We start from the raw sequence: 21,169 nt of genomic DNA on the forward strand, positions 1-21,169 counted from the left end.
GGTAGAAACAGATTCTCATCTGTTCTGTGTATTAAGAAATCTCTGCTGGATTCAGGATACACTGCTAAAACTGAAGGACGTTTCAGGTATTCTCCAGATAAAACAGAGATTACGGTTCAGAGAGCAAACTAATTCAAGGGCAGACAGATGTGTTCTGAAAGTAAAATACACAGAGGAAAATCTTCCCTCAACTACCAGACTATGCATTAGCTAGACTTAGGTTTGCAAAGAGCAGTTTTTTATGATGATCTAAATGCACAAGAGATCACCAGGCAAAGCAACTTTTCCAGGTGAATCTGCACTTGGGGGTTACAGGGTACTGTAGATCTCTCAGAAAAGAGTTTAATTTGTAGTTTTGGCTCAGATTCCCTCATACAGTTATCTCAAAATTAACATGAAGTCTGTCTACCAGAGGCAAATGAAGCAGACTTACACTGGACTGAGATCATAATTTGGCTTGTGGTCTCCTATTTAGACAAGCCTTGAGGTTTGCTTTGAATAAGAAGAACTGAGAAATTATAAAGGAGAACAAAAACATGATCAACAACAATAACCTTAATAAAAATTACTGTCTTTTCAGGAAATGGAGAAGTTTACAAGGACCACAGTCTGGAGTTTAACTGATGAAGTTATATATCTACATGTGAATAAGATTTTACAAAAGAATAAATAGTATCCACACTGCTCTATCAGTCATCTGGGCTATGGATCAGGTATCCATAGTCTGTACCTGATACCATTTCTTAAGCAGTTTTGCATTTGAGGAAATAGCAGTATCTCAGCTAGGCCAAAGACAAATCTCTGAAGATCTGAACTTTTAGTGGTTATTAAAAATGCGTAAAAACAAAAGTTTGTTTTAATGTTTTCATTTACAAGTAAACATTTACTTAATATTTGCTGATCACTTCAAGTGCAGATGAAGATCCACCTTTGTTAAAAACCTTTGATTTCTGTTACATGAATTTGGTATTATCATCACTTTTGGTCTGGTCAGTAATCACTGCAAGAGATGTCTTCTCTTTTCCAGATGTTCTCTTGCAGCCATAAAATTGATCACCGATAGTTCTGAAGTTGCTATAGGCTAATTATCCTATTTCTTTTTTCCCCTTCTGTTTAGGAGCCTCCAGAAACAGATGGCAACATTAAGGAACTGAGGACAAGGTAGCCAGTCCTGCACTACAGGATAGCCATTCTCTATTCCCTTGGCCATCCAATTAGGTCATCATCCTCAGTGCACGAAGGTAAAGTGTCTACAGGTGAGTTAAGATGCTTCCCTGAATTCACAGAGGACAGATTCAAGGACTTCCTCTGCCACTCATTGCCTGTGAGACGTGTAAAGGATTTTAGCTCAGCTTCCAGAACTCCTTAGGCATCTAGATTTCTTTCAGGACATGTGTTAAAATAGAAGGACTGAATAGAAATTCCTTCCCAGAGGGACATTCAGACACCAAAGCACAGGCTGTGAACGCTAATGCTGCACTGGCACCTAACTCAGATCTATACAGAGATGCCTAAACTTGGAGAGAGGCAGGACTTCAGTATGTCCTGTTGGACAGCTTAAGCATCCCCACACCTAACCATGTTGTCTGGGTGACTCTTACTCCCAGGCCCTTAGCCATTCATAAGTCCTGTGAAACTTTGACATAAAATTTTGGCTTTTTATTTATATTCTAAGAGTCACCTGAGAGTCATCATGATTAAGCCCCTTTGAGAACGGAGTTGAAGCATCTCTAGGACGCATCTAAACTCTAGAGCAGATGCATGCCATATGATATGACCCAGAGTCCTGCCCTGCAAAGCATCCAGACCAGTGGATCTATAAGATTACTCTATGGCTGTCTCCCCAGCCAAGCACTCAGGGTTTTTCCAATTAGGTCCCTGGCTGCGGGAAGGGAGAATAATGTGCATTCAGGTCTCGTGGCAATATGCTTTGGGGAGGCATCTGAATGTGAAAACTGAGAAGCTGTTCTAGGTATTTAGATATGTATCCTATCTCTAGTCTCTATTGCTGAAATGAAAAAAATAGCAACTTTCAGTATATGCAAACAGAAATTTATCATATTTGTGACATGAGGATAATTCCAATGAATACTGCAAGGAATTTAAGTGCTATGAGCTTGGCCTCTATGACTTAGCCTCAAGTGCCATATCAAGCTTTGAAAGCTTAAATGTGCAATGGAGGGCCTCTTGTCCTGCTTTTTTCCCACCTGCCTGATCTAAGATAAAGCCTGGCAGGGCCTCACAGAGCCCTGGCAAAGGAAAGACCTATAAATCCAGATGTTTCTTTCAGATCTTATATCTAGTTATTTGGGAGTTACTCTAGCTGGTAAGTTAAATTTGTTTCTACTACCCATGTGCAGCATTCAGCACAGGAGTGGGAGAGACATCCTCACATTGGTGGGATTATGTCTTTGTTCATCATTATATCATTTGATTCAGATTTATTATCAAGATATTGTCCACTTGAGGGTCAGGAAGGTCTGCACCCTGGTTTAGGCCCATGGGATCCCACTTCTAGTGTCAGCTGTGGCTTGGCCGCAAGGGCCAAGTCAGTCTGTAAAGATATACCTAAACTGCACCGCAGGTGCTTTCTACTGTGTGTCTGCAGTCCCAGATCGTGCCATCTGGAGAACCTGCTGGAGCACGCACAAATGATTTTAAACACAGAAAGGGAGAACTGGGAAGCAGAACGGGATGGTGAGCATGCTGGTCTCTCCCAGTATGCACACAAAATGCAGCTGGAGGATGCTCATGTACCTGAGCAGTTGGGATGTTTTTATGAGTTCCATAGCTCAGCTGTAGCCTAAATGTCTCAACATAGGAGGGTTTCTTGTCAAGGCCTTCAGTCTGATATTCTTGGTCCTTCTCCTGTGTGTTAAGTTATCTTATCTGAAGTAATAAAAGCCGGGAAGAACCTGCAGAGGGACATATGTGAGGCAATGAAGAACCACGCATCACTAGAAGTGGTCATTGTCTCAGTCTTGCCTTTGGTGGCCCTCTTTGTCTCCTATTTCTGTTCTTGTAGGAGGGAGTTGCTCTCTGCCATTGTCTCTGTCATCCTGCATGAACATCTAGCACAGACATGTCTGCCCCTGCATGATAATACCATTGTGAATCTACCTGGAGTTCTCCAGCCTAAGTGTGGGATTAAGGGCTCCTAGCACAGGCATAGAGAAATACAACTGAAGTGATGCAATTCATTCACCTATGGCCGTTCAGCCCAAAATGACAGTTTCAAGAGTGCTTATTCAAAAGGCTGTCACTTGAAGACATAATAGTTAAAAGTTCACTTGCTTTTTCGAAAACATCTCTATTTTCAGCAGTTTTGTTCAAACAGCTCAGATCAATCAGATTGCCTTTACTCCATCTCAACAAAATGCCATGGGTTGATTACAACATTTCTTGAGGAAAAGAAGGGCAATCGTTCCCCAAAATATCTATCTTAATTAGATGTTTTCTGATCTGCAACACTACGGCTTAGAGTTCAGTGGTTGCATAAACTCCCCAGTGAGAAATCTGAACAAGATTTAATTAGCCCGGTCCTGCTGTGTGATACTCCAAACACCCTGTTTACCCAATTAAGACAAAGGTTGCGTGATCCTACAGTTAGTGTCTCTATATACTAAGCCTTGCAACTATAAACTGGAAATGTAAAACATCTCTTTGTAACTCTTAATTGTGCTATGTCTAAATAACACAAAGCAGATACAGAATAAGAGAGTAAGGAATTCTTTTCAAAACACCTGGTTAAAACATCTGCATAATGCAAAGGAGGCTCAGCTAGCAATAGGATTCAGATCCATGGCATGTTCTGTTGCAATAAAATAAGACAAAGGACATTTCAGATGAGAGTTTAGATCTCTAATAATATGCCCAATAAATGGATCTTCAAAATAAATACGCTCTACCACAATAAACATGAGAACTACTGTATGTGAAATGTACCTGAGATGCACATCGTACTAGGAGATGGAAAGGAAGGAAGGAACCGCTTAGTGTTCATGTAACTCTTATCTGTTTGTTCCAATAAAATGTTTTTGTCCTGAATTGAATAAGAACATAGAGAATATTCAAATAACATGATGCAGCTTTTGCAAAAACTTTCATTTTATTGATGGTGAAATAATTCTATCACTTATCCACAAGATAGTCTTGAAAATGTCTCTTTTACTCCAGAGATCTCCCCATCCAGAAGAGAGACTGCAGAATGTTGCACTGCTTCAAGGAGCCCTGAAAACTGCAGACGTGCTCTTCTGACTCTGGTAGACTCTACTGCAGTTTACTTTCCTTTTGCCAAGGGAGGGTTTTGGCTTCAGCCTTCATTTTGATATTATTATTCCAACTGTGAACTCTTGATACCCTCACAAAAATCTAATAGTAATTTTCTCTAATTGTTATTTCAAAGTATGAGATCTTTAAGGCCTATTTCAGTGTCTATGAGTAAAGTACAGTCTTCATTTTCTTACACTGCTCTGAAAATAAGTTGAAAGTGGAAAATTTGGGGAAAAAATAGGAAAATTTGGGTCCTTTTGATTTTCCAATGAGAAATCGAATTTAAAAAATCACCAAAATGTAAAATTCCACTTTACATTGAAAAGCTATTTCCAAGCAGCTCTAATAGTAACATCACACCAGAAATCAACAATGTGAGCTTTTCTTCAGATCACACAGAATCATGCTGCATCAACATTTTTGTGGAAAATCTCAAAGGAAAATCCTAGTCCTTTCAATAAAATCCAAGAGATTTTCTCCCTGCATATTTAAAAAGGAAATACATAGGATGTTTGCAAAATAATATTACAACTAAAGAGTATTTCAATAACTATACTTTACTTTTTACTTATTTACCCCAGAAGATTTCTATGATATTAATCTTCACTTTCCAAGAGCATAGGTGTGCATTGTTAGTTGTGTTTCATCCTAGAAGTCACTCTTTTCCAGTGATGGGGAATGGGTAGATGCATGTGTGTATGTGTATGTGGGTGTGAACCATAGAGTCATCCACTGCCCAGTCACACTAGTTGAAGTCATTTGTAGTAGGTGGCAAGACAGCTAAAACTTAGGTGTTGCCATGGCCATAAGCAACACACATGTATTGCTCTAGTCCCTCCTGCATTATGTAAGGAGGGTTTGATCATACTGATGTCTCTAGAATTACTCTCATACAAAGCCAGCAAAAGTCTGGCAGCATTGAAAAGGTTGGGAGAAACAGCTGAGGTGGGGAGGGGGCTCGTTGTCACCAGCTTTTGTAGTCTGCAAAAGTTGCTTGGCTGATATTTACATTTTTGTGAGAGACACTTAAAACTGTCCCTACTAGGTGGGTGTAACACTAGTGATGTGTATAAGGATTGATGACTAACACTAGAAGGATGCAGTAATCCCTAATTTTCAGCAGTCCTTGAAGTGAAGAAGAGCTAACCAGATTATAAAATCTTGTCCCTTCTAAGAATCCAAATGTAAGTACTTTTTAAAGATTTCATTATGCATTGCTTTCTGTAATTGCATATCTAGCACTTAACTGTCTAATAAATAAGGAAAAAATATATTAAAAAGATGATTGAAAGATAGCCAGCCATTAATGTTAGAGGTAAAGTGATCAGCAGATCTCAGATAGTAGGGGTCAAACCAAAATCACACTGGCAATAATTTTTACAACCTCAAGCAAAAACCTATCCAAAAAACTTGTAGGGACTGATAGCAACTGCTCAGCCTTTTGGAGCTAAATTTGAGAAGTGCTGTTAAGCAACTGGTTTCCCTTTTAGACATCTAAGGCTGATATTTAGGCAAAGCTAGCAGTTAAAAACTTCAGGCTCAGCTGCTGTCTAAATCGCCTTGACACATATGGCTACATCCATAATAATAACTTTGAATGTGCCACGGAAAGTTCCCAGGTACTGGAACTCAAATCTTCTGTTCTTTTACACGGTCAGAGTGGTCTTTGGTTTGTTTTGGTCTGGATCCACCATTGCCATCCCAAACATTTCCCTAGCTTAGTTCAGGACTTTGCACAAACCAGAGACTGTCTCCACATGACAGCATTGGTGTGGATACCCTCCTTGGAGGCTAAAAGAGCTTAATGGTATGGATTTGGGTATGGGTGCAGTGTCAAAGGATGGTTTGGGGAATGTTTATCTTCCTTTTATAGACATGGGCTGGGTATATGGGAGGGAAAGTCCAACAGAAATATCCCATCGGTTTCTGCTTTGAGGCATGCATAAATTTGCACCCAGTTCCTGGCCGTGATCAGAAACTGGTGGATTGACTTGGTGAAGAGAAGCATTCCCCAATCCTAAATCAAATATTTTCCCAGGAAGGGAAGAGACATCAGTATTTGTTCCCTATAATGCACATAGCTTGTTCCAAAGGTTCCGGCCATCTCAAAGAACTGATTTTTAGTTGAAGGGACATCGGGCCTCAGACTAGCTGGCTTATTATCACAGCACAAAGCATGGAAGTGAAAAATAAGACCTGAATATATGTATTCAATTAAATTTCACTTCTAAACTCAAAATTGATATTAAAACGTTTTGATACCTGAAAATAATTTTTGCCCTGTTATTATCTTGGTATGTATAGTCAAGGCGAAGGAAAGACGTCTTTCAGACAGCTCAGAGGATCCAGGCACACAGAGCATTTCTTTTCTTTTAAAAAAGTGGCCTTTCGCCTGCATTTTCTTTTCTGAGACCACTTTTAGTTACAAAAATAAATTGTCTTCCTTTCAAAAATGTTGAGTGCTCTTGAATCCTACTGCAGTCATGTTCCCACATATTAAAAATGCTAGGCTGGAAGAATTTCTAAGCACTGTTTAGTAGACAAAAGCCTAAAGGTTTTGTTTACAGACTCTTTCACAGAAGAATAATCAAACTCTGTAGAGAGCTGCTACTCCACTTACTTGCTAGCCTTATTTTGACAGCCTTTGCTAGTCTGCCCTACTTTGAAAATGGTGGGTTGATGTGGAAGCCAAAAAAGTGAAATCATATTTACTGTCAAAAAAATACGTGTGTTTTAAGCTTTCATCTGCCACTAGCAAGTAATCAAAGATGGCAGTGGTAGCAGCCCTTGTAGTTAACCCAGTGCATGTTCATTAAACGGCAGGGGGTACCCAGAGTGTTTATTTCAGTAAAAACAATTAAGCATATATATATATATTTTTTCAGTGTTAATGATTCCCTGTTGACAGAGCTGAAAAGGGAGTGCTTCTTGAGTTTCCAAGAGTGATTATTAAAGAGAAATGACTGTCAGTCTTCTAATTTGGGTGAATGCCAAGCAGACCAAAGGTGACAAAATAGGGGGAAAAAGAAAAGAAAGAGTATTCAAGGCTCATTATCAACACGCTCTGTCTTTTTTATTTTTTTACGTTGTCACAAATGAGCTTCACAGCTTTCCCTTCATTATCAAACCACTGGCCGTAATACAGTCCATTTTCCATTACATCACGATGTTGTTGCATGTACGCCTGAGATGATTTCTGCTTCCTAATTTCTTTCTTGGAATCATTCATCATTTTCTTTATAAAATATTACCTCTCGTACTGCTGTTTCTCAAGCTTGTCCCCCATCTGTGGAGGATTTTGCTTGCACTCCAGCGAGCTGTTTCAGAAAAAAAAAGGGGGGAATTTTCCGGCTCTCCAAGGCTGTAGAGAAAAAAAAAACTGTCATGGTGCCAGCACACCATATTCTCTGGAAACTGTCGTTGTTAGGACCCAGACTAGGAATAGGGTGCACAAAAGATGAGAAGAAAGAGGCCATGCTCTTAGTGTTGTTTTATAAAGTAAAAATATGTGAATAAATAAATTCATGGCCCTACAAAGGTGTGGTGCACTTACAGGTTGGCTCATCCTGTTATTCAAAGTTAGTAAATGTTCATACGCTGAGTCTTTCATATTGCTGCAGACTAAGTTCTGCTGGCTCATCACGATTGTTATCTCTACTGGAAAGCAAGCAAACCTCTCATCTGTATGAGATTTGATGTGACATTCTGCGTTTTAGCCAATTCCAGCTGGCTGCTCCAAAAAGGCAGGCAATGTTTCATAGGTACCACAGCTATTTCTCTTTCTTCAATCCCCTGAAGCAGTAGCTGTGGGGCTGTTCTTTAAGCTGTGAGGTAAGGAACCGTAAATTCGTCTTCTGTTATATATAGATTTCTTTACCACCTCTTTTGCCAGCTTTGTAGTAATCCAACTGCAGTAGATTATGTGACTAAATGGCTCCTTCTCTCTCTCTCTCTCTCATCTCTTTTGACAGTCTCCCCTCTTTGATGCATCCCTGACAGCATTGTATGTATTTCTCTGGACTTCATAATCTGTTTTAGAGCCTAAACTACAACCCCCAGCCATACAAACACCATTCCTTTCTATCTTGTTCATTCACACCTTAAAAACAAGTTAAAGTTTGCATATAATCATTATAGGCAGAAATGGGAAGACAATGCAGAATAAAAATCCTCTGCTAGCATGAATTTCAACTGCAATCTGTTTATTTCAGTAGAATTATGGCTGAGGATCAGCTTCCTGGTAGATCATGTTCACTCAGCCTTTCAAGCAGATGTGTAAAACATATATCTTCCACGATCACCCTATCATGGAGTGACTATACTATAACCTTCAGTAGAAGCCAAAATAGACTTAGGAATATACACTCCATTGACTCCTGTCAGAAAGTTGTGTAAATTTGAAGACAAACGGACATAAGCAGCTATCACGTGAAGGGACAATATCAAAACAGATTGTTTTTATAGTTTGGTTACATGCAGTCATCAGATAAAAACTAGAAGATTTAGGATTTGAAATGAGTTACTAGCCTTTTTGATGGTGGATCAAAACTTCTGACTGGTGTGTAACATTGATGTGTCTCTAACTTTAAAATGGTGCTTTATTTAATTTGTACAGTATAAAGTGTATTTTATGACGTAAAATGTTATTACCTCTACAGTAAATTGCTTTCTTAATTCATAGAAATTATTCCAGTTCTTGCCATTGACACACATTTTCTCTGTTGATGGTAGTGTTCGCAAATTAGTTCAAGGAGTATGTTTTGGTCATAGCAGTGTGAGTGAGATCATGTGGAAACAGGGACTGCCCTGTCCTTCAAAACACACAGCTTCATAAAATGGTTCTAGCTGGGAATTTAGCTGTTCTCTGAGTCACCAAGAGCTCAAAAGGTTCAGTTTGACATTTTTTGGACCTGGAGGGATGTGCTCAGCTGTTATCCAGTCATTCTCCACTGAGGATCATTGGAGCATTAAATAACTCTGCCTCACTTTGTCCTCCTGAAGAGCAAGCAGGCCCCTGCAAGGCTGCTGCAGCAATCGGTTCGGGCAGTGCAAACAGGTAGGCCAGGTGTCTGGGGATGTTTCTTCATCACTGTTTCCTGGCATTCCCCTCGTTACCTGGCGTACCTCCGCCTAAGCGAAAGCTGCGTCGCCATATGGTTTTGTTTTGCTGAAAGGAAATCCATCAAAACTACCCACCTTAAGATAATTTCCTCACCGCTAGTCATCACCTCAAGGCTGACACAACAGAGATGTAGAAAGCTGTCGCCCTGTTGGTGAAAACAGCCTCATTGTGTGCAAATCCCCAGCTGCGTTACAATTGAGCCATAAAAAGGTGAGGGTTGTTCTGTGACTTGGCTGAGAAAAGAACCTGCTACTGCCTGGAACCACATTAATAAGGTTTTTAGTGTCCTAATACGGTTATAATTCATTCCAACCTTTTCAGTCTGGAAATTGGAATCTGGGTTTTTACAAATTATTGATTCTTTGAATGCTTGCATTGTAGAATAAAGCTCCACACACGTACACATTGGGCCAAATCCCAGTGCCACACTGATGTAAATTCATAGTAAATTTATTCATCTCAGTAATGACTTCAGAGTTTAGTAGCTTCATTATAGCTTCTGGATTCTGTAATGATATTTTGATTTTAAAAAATTATTTCTGATGTGACAAGGTCAGAAATATATGGTTAGAGTAAAAATAGCATATGACTGATTAAAACAAAATAGAAAACCTATTTTATTAAACTTTGAAATATAGTGGGTACAATAGAAGCTAAGTTACTCCCATTTAAAAACCAAAACCAAACAAAACTGACCCTCACTTTTCATTTTTAATTTAACATTCTGCATGCAGAGAAAAACCGTAATGGTACTTACTTCAAAGTGTTTCCTTGCAGAACAGTAGCTACATATTAACAGATTCCATCCCTTTATATTTTATCTGCGGTGCTGCCTTTTTAATATAGTTTACAAATGCACTAACTAAATGTAGTGTGTAATGCACCAGTAAAAAATAATTATTAACAAAGAATGGCCTTTAGCTAAACCTGGAATTCTTTGCACTGATGAAACAAGATATATTAAATACTGTAAATGAGGCAGGCTTACTTTTTATTATCATTATTTACTTAGGGCTTAGAATAAAATTCTGTATACCCTGAAGACAATGGGAGGGTTGCTCTTCTTTTTGGTAATGCTGATATTGCATATAGGATATAGGCCATTATTCGCATATAATGATTCAGCCTGTTGCTTAATGAATAAAATTTTGTCTTCTGTGCTTTACACTTTGTGAGCTGCCCTGCTCTGCTATCTAGAGCAGGTTCAGATGACACAGCTTTGGGCTAGTCTGCATTATGGTGAAATATTAGCATACTTTGGCTGTTCCTGTATTCTTCCCTAGGCACCTGCTGTAGGCTGCTGTCACTGGACACAGTGAAATTTCCATCTGATCTGCTCTGCCCATTCCCATCTTTGCGCACACCCTCTGCTTTTAAACAAGAGAGTACCTGGCAGTCCACCTTAGAGCGAGCTCTGCAACGCCTCTGCAGGGAGGTAGTGCCCTTCTGGGATGCTCATTCCTTGTGCTCACGAGGGGTGGATTGTTCACCTTACACAATGGGCTTGGGCTCCAATTGTAATGTACATCTATGCTTTTGTAGGGAAGCACTCTTTATTTAGTCCGAGTTTTCCTTAGAACTTGTTCACAAGTTGTCAGACTATGCACAGTCCAAAATGGTAATAAAGGGAGTCTCTGTTACCAAGAAATGGAGAAGATTTTGAATTTTTACAGTTTTTCACATCCTCCTTAGAGAGTCATAGTTGAGAGAGAGGCATTTGCAGTGATATAACCACATTAATAAATTATTATTGTGGTAGCAATCTTTCAGAACGATAGTTCACACTGACTGTGCGATTTTTAGCATTCTGGCTCCATTCTCTATTTTTTATGGAAAGTAATGTTTTCTCACATTGCACAGGCCCTGCAGTGAGGATTGACTTTAAGGAGATAATTTCTCAGCTCCCAGCTAGACCATGAGATTTGGTTATTAGAAAGAGAGCTATCTCTAGATACTGCTCTTCTGGTCTAAGATACAACTTTGCACCAGTCCTTAAAGCACCTCAGTTGCCCTACTTCTTAGACAGTTTGATTTACTAAGTCTCACACTTTCCCAAGGTTTTTTTTCCCCCTTGCCTTGTTTGGGCCTTCATTCTTTTATATTGTGTCAATCATAGCACAGTGCCAAAACCTGACCTGAAGATTAAACAAACAGAGAAACTTCAAAACATGTTGAGTCTGACTGTGGAGCCTCTCCTATGCAGGGCTGTGCTGCAGCGAGGAAATTCTTCAAAGTGTGTTCTGTTTTCACTCTCCTCTGGTGCTGAGTGTTAAACATTTCTTTTTCTCTTTTCTTTTTTTTTTTTTTTCCTTTCCCTGTGCTGTATTATTAGTACCGACTCTGTTTGATCCATGAGGAGAGCAAATTTCCTGCTTCTGCCTACAACACACTTGAGAACCTTTTTACTAGAGCCAGTAAGAATGCTCTTGCACTAAGGAAAAAACCCCAACAAACCAGAGTAAGAATGTTTTTTTTGTTTTTACATAGTACTTTCATATACAAAATGCAGCAAGCCAAAGTAGGATAGATACCAAGAGATACCACGGCAAGCTCCTCCCACTGTGTTTCCCCAGAGGTCACAGCTCAGAGTTGAGAGCGGTGCAGAACCAAATGCCAAAATTCTGCTGCTGCTCTGTGTGAACTGTTGTTGAAAGCTGGTCCCTCTGAAGTCAGGCCGTCTATGATGATGATGTAAAGGATAGTTTGTTTTTTTCTGTCTGTTAAGTATGGTTGATTTCACACAAAGAAGAGGGGACGTTGGCATTGCAGATGTGCTCTTTGATTTCAGGATGTAACTCTGCAGCATTTGGGGGGCTCCTACGAAGTGTATCCATGATATTTGAATGCTCAAAGATTCTAGCTGACTTCTGTTGCACAATGGTGCCTCAGCACAGTTTCATGATTCCTGTGTGTTTGCAGAGAGTAAAAGTCATCTTCCAGTTTGAACCACTATATTGTGGATGGAAGGTGAGGTCTATCTCTTTTCACTTTAGGTGTCTACATCTCAGCTAGTCACCATAAGCTTCCTTTAAAGTCAGTGAAAAAATAGAGGCAGTTCTGGACTGTGATGTTGATATCTACAGTAGGATGAGGTGAGTCACACTCTAGAAATGATAATATTTCTCGCTAACCATAAAGGAAATCCGTACAGCAGCTCAGTCATAAATATCTGCATTTGAATAAATAAATCTCACCCGCAGTGTCCTGTTTCTATACTGCATAATGTTCACACAGAAACAATTTATAGTTGAGCAAAAGCTTTTTGTTCTTCAGGACTCATGACATCAGGAAACGAGGCGTGTAAGTCCAGGCAGAGACATACTTCTGTGGCTGTTTTGCTTCTGCCACTAAAACCTAGTCCGAGCTATCTCGACTACCTATATAGCCCTGCACTTTGCAGCGCCAGCGTCCTATGCAGAACACGCATAGAAATGATGCTTCATTTCATATGTTAAGATTTTATTTTCACTTGTTAAAATTTTTGCCAAAAACATTAGTTGAACTTTATTTCAGTTGAATTTTCTTGGGAAGTTTCACCTAACATAACTTCTCCTTTCCCAAGAATGAAATATGATGCAATCTCTTTATTTTTTCCATATTAGATATGTTCTTAGCTCTGTTTCATTGAAACCTGTTGCACTTCTGTGCTGTGGAGAAGTGACTTAAAAATGGGTCATGGAAATGGACCTGGGATATCTCTGATCATTCCAACAAAAAAGCTGATCCAGCTTGGCTATGTGAAAACTCACAGCCTTTCACTGTAGAATATGCATGTTACAGAGGAGTGTAGCATAAGTACCTTCCCAGCAACTCTTTTTTTTTAGCTGTCAACAGCTATTACCACTACTGTGATGCTTAATGTTGAGACTAAGAGTTATAGTTGTCTCTTGTGCTTATCATACCTCTGTGCTTCCGGCAACTAAGTCGGTGGAGGAAGGTGGTAACTTGATTAAATGCAGAGGGTGAGAAACACAGATAGTTAAGAAAGAAAGAGAAAGATGTGAGGCAAGAAGGAAAAAACTGAGGAGGCACCAGGAGCAGAAATAAGCAGATAACAAGTGGAGATTTAACTGAAGTACAGGTAGCTGGATGCACAAACCAGGTCAAAAAGGGAAAAAAAGAGAAAGATGAACGGCAGGTTTATGTAGTAGGCTGAGGCAGGAGGCAGAAAGGAAAAGAAAGCAGCGGAGGACAGGGGCTAAGGAGAAGAGAGAGAAGTATCAGATTTCTAGAGCCACAGAACCTGGCCATGTGTCTGGCCACCAAGCATAAGCTTGACCCCAGCATTTTTCTAAGCGACTATTCAGGTCTGTAATAAGACCACATGAATAAATACCATTTATTTAAACTTGGTTATCTGAGGTTAACATTTCAATCTCAAGTTATTTGTGAATATGCACTTCACATACAAATCTATTCCCTCAGATTTCCTTTTCCTGGTGTGTTTTTGATACAGGAGAATGCAGCGACCAAAACCCTTGTCAGTGCACAGAACAAGAGCAAACGAGTTTTGTCTGTGCACATAAAAGCATAGAAGTGAGACAAATTGCCATACATTAGATAGAAAAGAGGTGTAGAAACATGCAGGTGGAAACTGAGATTACACTAAAAATGCGAACCTATAGGTTATTTTATATATTAAGAAGAAATAAAGGAGGTACATTAGTTTTATTTTTCATTCTTTTTGTAAAGTTCCAGTGCAGCCCTTCACAAGTCTCACTTGAATATTTAATTCAAGTGAAAGCAAATTCAACTTTGCTTCACCCAGCTATGATGTCTTTGAAAACCGTCTCAATCTTTCCATCCTAAGAGTACACTACCAACAGAGCCAAACTCTTAATAATATATTGTATGACTCCAGACAAAGCATGTATCTTTGATCCAAAAAACTGTATAATGGAACTGGGTGAGCTTTTTACTCAGAAAGAGAAAATAGCATTTGCTTTCTTCTTGTGCAGCTTAATGTTAGCCTTGAGTGTTTTCTTGTTTTGATACAGCTTCTTTCTTCTGTTTACTGGAATAAAATCTGAAAGAAAAAAAGCAACCGGCACTTTTCCCTTTCTCCAGCATTCAAACAAAAGCACTGCAAAGCTCTCCTCTTACCCAGATGAATGCTTAGCCACCTACTTTAGCAGCTATATTTCCATTTCCTTCTCCCGCCATAAAAGACACCGCTCTTGCCTTCTTCCTTTATGCACCTTGCAGCTGAGCTGTAAGTGAGCTCAGTAACCTGTTTTTCCTGACCTGAAGGCTTCCTAGGAAAAATGGATTATGTTTCCTAACTGAGCATCACTGTAGCCATTGTCTGGAGAGTTTCCTATCGCTGGAACAACTGCTACCAAACTACTCTGTTTTTACAGAAATCTGCTTGTAGGAAAACAGTGTATCAGTGGCTTGCACACCGCCTTCATGAGTACAGCCTGCAGACACTCCTAAGGGTCTGGAACCATGCAGAGTATATCGTGCAGAAAAGCAGAAGACTTGACGTATCTGGAACTTTGGCAGGGTCTAGAGAAACTGTTTGCAGTCTGGATCCAAACTGGTCTTTCCTAATTTAAGAGTAGCCACGTGATTACATGTCCTAGCTAATAGAGTTGATGCTGAGCCGTCCACTATAGTATCTGAATAGCGTTTTGAAATTTGTTGCTAGAGAAATGCCAGGAGTATAATTTAGTAGGCCATTCTTCACTTAAGTCCCTATCGATCTTCAGTCCGGTTCTTCTGTGGGTTGACACGCAGGGACTGTTAAGTGTGTCCAGATTTTGGAGTTAAGAATATCATACCTTTAAATGAGTGCCTTTCCTCTTGAAAGTTCCCAGTGTGGAAATGACCCTAGCACCACGTAAGCTAATGGCAGAACTATAGATCAGACTGGCACGGGGCATGGCCTTCGGCGCGCTGCTTCGTGGCGCTGAGAGGTGGGATGCCTCAGGGTGCTTACGAGTGGGGCTGAGGCATGGCCCGTTTGAAATGGGGGCTGGCACCAGTGTGGAGGGTACCTGCTGAGCACCCACCTGCCCACCTGCCTGCACGCCAGGACCCCCCTGGCTGCCGCCTGTCTGCGATGGCAGTCGTGTGTCCTTGCCGCCCGGACACCCCTGAAGCCCACGGAGGGTGCCCAGGAGGTTGTACGTGGGAAGAGGTTTATACAGCCCAGCATCTGCGAGGGAAACATCCATTACGAAGGGGTCGGGAAGGAGGGTCGAAGAGGGGGAAAAAGGTCTGTCTTTCAAAAACGTTCAGGATCAGTTTTCTTCTGTTCCCTCTTTCTCCTCAATTGTTGTAGCTCTCTACTTTTTAAGGGGAATTTATTGCACAAATGTGTAGTTTAGTCATGGTCGTTCTCAGGTTGCCAAGGCGGAGGAGACAAACACCACAAGATGTCCATGTTATTCATGGGATAAATCTCGACTAAAATTTCCCATTTATGACTGGTATTTGTAAATTAGGTACATTTATGTTCAGTAGTAAAAAAGGGAAGCGTGTCTACTCTGGTCTGAATGTGCTCACCTTTGGGAGTAAAATATTTTTCAGGTTAAAGGTATGCAAATCAACTGAATTTCTGAGCAAAGTTTAAAGGCGCTGAGGAAGTGGATGTAGGAAGCCTTCAGCCTATTAATCTGCCATCTGTCCTTCAGCAGGACTTAAGAGTTGACCTTTCTCTCAGCAGATGAGCTGAGAAAACCAAGGTATAGCCAGATGCACATGCATTCCCGCTTTAAACTCTTAAAGCATACAGCTTCCTCTGCTTCCCTTGAAAGTTCTTCCTGTATCTTAATAATCAGAGAGGTGACAAAAGCTCTGCTTAATACCACCTTTGACTGATATGTATTAGGAGAAATGTATTCAGTCCCAGTTCACCTCTGGTCTACTGCAAGTCTTTATTTATTACCACTCTGTTTCCAAGCTAATAAGTCTTATAAACTAAATTTGATTTTTTTAAATAACCTATGAATCTTAAGATTCAATTGGAAGCTTTTGAAGCTTTACAGCATATAACTGGAGCTGACCTCTTCTTCTTTATTCTTTAACCTACAGGTCAAGCAATTATTACTTTCTGTCTCTTACTCTAATTTTGTGCCAGTCTATTTTAGCCTGCCAACTGTTGTGTTGGTGGATTGAGCTTTTTTTATAGTCCTACATAATACATTTGTAGTCCAAGGAGTAAAACATTTTTAAATTAAAATGCATGGTTTGCTAAGAAAACTGTTAATACAAATATCAGTATTTGACGACTAAATGTAATAAAGCTATAGTCCAGTCTGAGGCTGGTTTCCACCATTTAGACCTAAAATTAAAGACAGTGGTTTCTGTTGGCTTTAAAACAAAGATCCAAAAATTAAATCCATTTTCTCTATAAACAGGTTCCAAAATTTTTTTCAAGACCAGAATAAATCATTATCTTTGCATTATTAAATTATGTGATGGTTGTAAATGTGGTAACTTGCATGAAAACGCGTGATTTAATACGTCTGGCAGTCAAAGAAATAGGTTTCCTTGCTAAAGCTGCATGGACTTTTAGTAGGGGAAGGACTGGATTAGCAGGGGTAAATTATGCTTATTGTTTTGTCATCTGCTTTTGTTGCCTGACTTTTTGGACAACAGCTGGATAAGAATGTGGTGAGAAGTAGCTGGTGAAGGTTGTCTCACCTGCTCCTTTTGTGTTAGGGCTCCCTCCTTTTACCCAGTAGGTGCTTTGTGGTGCTGGAGAGATGCCTCACGTGCTGTGGACTGAAACTGAGTAGAAGGCTGTGTCTCTTTGTGTCAGGTGCCGGACAGGTCTGGCTTCCAACCTTTTTATTTTGCACTTTCCATCCTTCTTTTGTGTGTGTGTGTGTGCGCACATGCATTTTTCTTTACGTACATGTACATATATGTACATATAAAACATCCATGTGTACACTGAATTTGTGTAGGGCTTGGAAAGCAGTATTGTAAACTGCAAGAGCAGAACATAGAGGATTAAATGCTCATGCCAGAGATATTTTGTGACCAGTATTAGAAAAGTAGCCTCCAGTGGCTATCCTCCAGCGGGAGAGCCTCTGCTGTCCATAGTAGAGAGGAAAGATTAGCAAAAATAAATGGGCTACTGGTGACAAGAAAAGCAAGATGATATAATCACTAGGTAGGAATAGAAAGCAACATGGTATTACTTTTTAACTTGTTCTCATTTATACTGATCTGTAAATTACACAGTGCCTGAAGGTATGCTGGGTACTCTAGACACTTTCTGGAAAGAGTATACAAAATATGTATAGGCATTGCATGACCAATACGATTTGCACTGAAGGGCTGGTGAAGTAAAAATTAAAACAGCAAGACCATGAGCATACTTAGGCTTCTTGTGATCAGGGCTCAAACTTTTTGCTTGAGGCAAAATCTTCTCAGGGACAGTGCATGAAATATGAATGTTGAAGAGACAAACACGTGTAAAAGAGGAAGCGGGGTAGAAGTAAGGGGTGAACAAAAGTGTCCAGGGAATAGAAAATCAAAATGGTTATAATGAGAAGACAGGAAACTGGTATTATATGAAAACATATTCAACAAATTGTGGTGAAATTCAAACAGACAAAGAGAAAAATTTGTAACAAGCTAGCGGCAACCAAAGAGTGGTGCTGGGATAGACCATGTGGCAGAGGACCTTTTTCACAGTGGGGCTATATCTTTTCCCACGTGAATTACTACACTGAATTAAAGGACTGCCTAACTCTAGCTGGTCAGGTTGACTAAGCCAATTCATGGAGCTTTACTTGTTTTTAAGACAAAGGAGAACATGGTGACTGTGGAGCATGAGGCATGTCATAAAGAAGCAAACAAACGACAGGAAAGAAGAAGTTGCTAAAATTAGGAGATAGCAGGAAGTAATTTTAAGTGGTGAAACAGGCAGTGTTCAGCAAAAGGGAAGTATATGGGAGAAGGTTTAAAAAATTTTCAAGTAATGAGTTCACTGGAGAGATTTTTAGATGTACTATAAATGCATGCAGTGGGACAAAGAAAATAGGAGAAATAAAAATACATGAATCCAGACGGGATCTGAATATCACATCACATCTGATCAAACTTGACCAAACCATACTGAAGATACAAAACTTAGCAGCTAAATGACACTTTCAAAGAGACAGAAGTAGCTGGAAAGGGGGAGGGAGAAATGAACTTGCTTGTAAAGGGAATTTTGTAAATCTCCATAGTACAAACTGTATGTTGCTCAGACTGTTTTAAAATGTATTAACCAGTTGCATCTGGAATTGCACGCTCTTTGCATTGTCCCTGCTATATAAAAGGATAAGACACCTAACAAAAGATTTCCCATCCTAATGAGGACACTGTATTTACACAAAGCTAGTTATCCCATATTCACTAGCCTGTTGGAGACGAAGATGCTCATGAATAGGTACAGCCAAAGCACATGGTACTTGATCTACTCCCAGCCACCTGATTATCCCCCAGGGACTATTTCAGCCCAGGTGCAAATTACAGCCTCTGAAAAACAGGAGAGTCCCAGAAGAGCAGGTGGGCTTTATGTGTCCAGAAGGGCAAAAAAGGCTGTAAAAATAACACATCTGTGTTTCTGTCAAGTAGAAGACAATGAGGAAAGCCTTAATCCGTCTTTCAAAGGCAATCAGAATCAAGCCTTGGTAGAAGATCTAAGCAACTCCAGATATTCAAGTACAGAAAGTAAACAGAGAAAGATGATATTTATCTGATAATTTGGAGGAAATAAAGCTCAAGATACTGATGAGATGTATTCAGTTTTAGGCAAATTTTACTTCTGCTTGAATTACTGGGAGAGTCTTATTGCCTGAAAGGGGATTTAGAATATTAAAAAACAATAGATAGATCATGAAGACATAAAAGTCACTGGCACAACTTTTTAAACATAACATGAAATGTTAATCCTGGGAATTCAGGAGAAGTTTCTCTGACTTTGGTTCCAAAAAGCTGTCGGGGAACCAATCTTGAAGTTGTATTTATTCAAATACTTTATTTTGTAATTTTTCTGTAGTCATCAATCTCCTCAGAACTGAAATAAAAGTCTTTTGCTAGAGCTTCCAGGACTGTTCTTAGATCTTTGTACCTGCCAGATCTCAGCCGTGCTTTCTAAAACCACATAGCAAGTTTCTCTGGCCTTTTTTTGGCACGCACGCTCTTTTCAGTACCAATTCAACAGAAATGTGAGCTAGATGCTATTTCCAATATTGTAGTGCAAAACCATTAGCTCAAGTGTACACTTCTGTAAGAGAAGACAAAACTTGAATAACTTTAAACACATTTGAAAATAATTGTAGCCTTGGATTTTACTATCACACTACTTCTTGGGGGTAAGCAAGGGCAACTGGTCTCTACATATTCCTTTTACCTAATCTGCTCCGAGTACTGCCTAAGCGATAGCTACGTAATATTATAAAGTCCTTGAAAAAAGATGAATGTTAAGTATTGTTAGAGGAAACAAGTAACTGTTGTATTTAGCTTTGGCAGAAACACAAATGCATTTTTAATATCTTTTTGTTTCATCTAAACCCATTAAGGGAGCTTTTCCTTTTCTGTCCGTTAAAAGTACAGTCTGCATTTTGCATCATGATAACACAAATTCTGCAGAAACTTTACAATTAGTGTAGCTTGGCATTGCTGCAAAATCCTGCAGGACCTGACAATTCTGTTGCTTTGTGTTGATGGATGGCTAAGTAATTCAAAACAGTATGGCTTTTAAATCTAAAAATGAAACATGCAGTCAGCATCAAACAAGGTTAGTGCCTTAAAATATAATGTAGCCAAACCTTTAACATTTTCCAAATATTTTTTCTTAGTTTTGTGATGTAGCGAGGGACTGCCACCTGGCAGAAGCAGGCTGCAGAAGTCACCATTCTCACTTCACATTCCAGGTGCACAAGCTGCAGAATGATCCCTTTGTTCCTTCCTCAAATGTGAATTAACAGTAGCAGCTTTTATAGCTCTGACACTGAGTGTGAGCCATAACAAAAGAAAACACGAAATGCCAGTGTACTCTGAGGCAAAATTATGCCTTGCAAGAAGGTATACATTTTTAAAATATATATCTGTAATTTCAAAACAAAGCAGAGATTTAAATAAAAAAACCAAAAAACCGACAAACAAAATGCCTGTAAACTCAGATTTGTCAGCTAAAGGGAAAGAAGTTTACAGATTGGGAAAGAGTGAAGACAAGAGGAGATTAAAAAATAAAACAATCCTCTCTCCTTTTAAAAAATTGTACAGATAGACTTTATGCACTCCTGCATCTTTTAAGATTCAGATGATCATCAGCTCCTATCTCGTTGTCTAAACCAATCATATGCATTAAAAATGCAAGGCCAAATCCCATGCTCTGCTTGCTGGCACTGCTCTATTGGCTTCGGTGGCACCAGGCCAACGACACCATCTGAAGATCTAGCTGAGAGGCACAGCGCGAGTGCATCAGCTTGAGGTTGGCACCACGCTAATGCAGCTCCATGGCTCCTCTTCCCCTCAGAGCCAGCGCCAAGAAAGAGCACCCGGTCTGCCAAAGAGGATGTAAGTCAGAGATGGGGAAGCAGTAGCCTCAGCTTTCTTTCACTCTTTGCCTACCACCACAAGTCTTTGCATGTGTACTGTTGTTGTGGATGCTGGATAATACTGAAGTATGTATGTATGTACGTGTGTATGTATGTATGTGTGGCATACCGAGCTCTATTTATCTCTTGCCGAATAGTTTCCCCACACGTGCCAATGTGCTCTAAAGGAGAGACCAAAGTATACAGCAATGCCTTTTTTCTGCTTTCC

This window comes from Accipiter gentilis, chromosome 31 (assembly GCF_929443795.1).
Source record: "Accipiter gentilis chromosome 31, bAccGen1.1, whole genome shotgun sequence".
NCBI lineage: Eukaryota > Metazoa > Chordata > Aves > Accipitriformes > Accipitridae > Astur > Astur gentilis.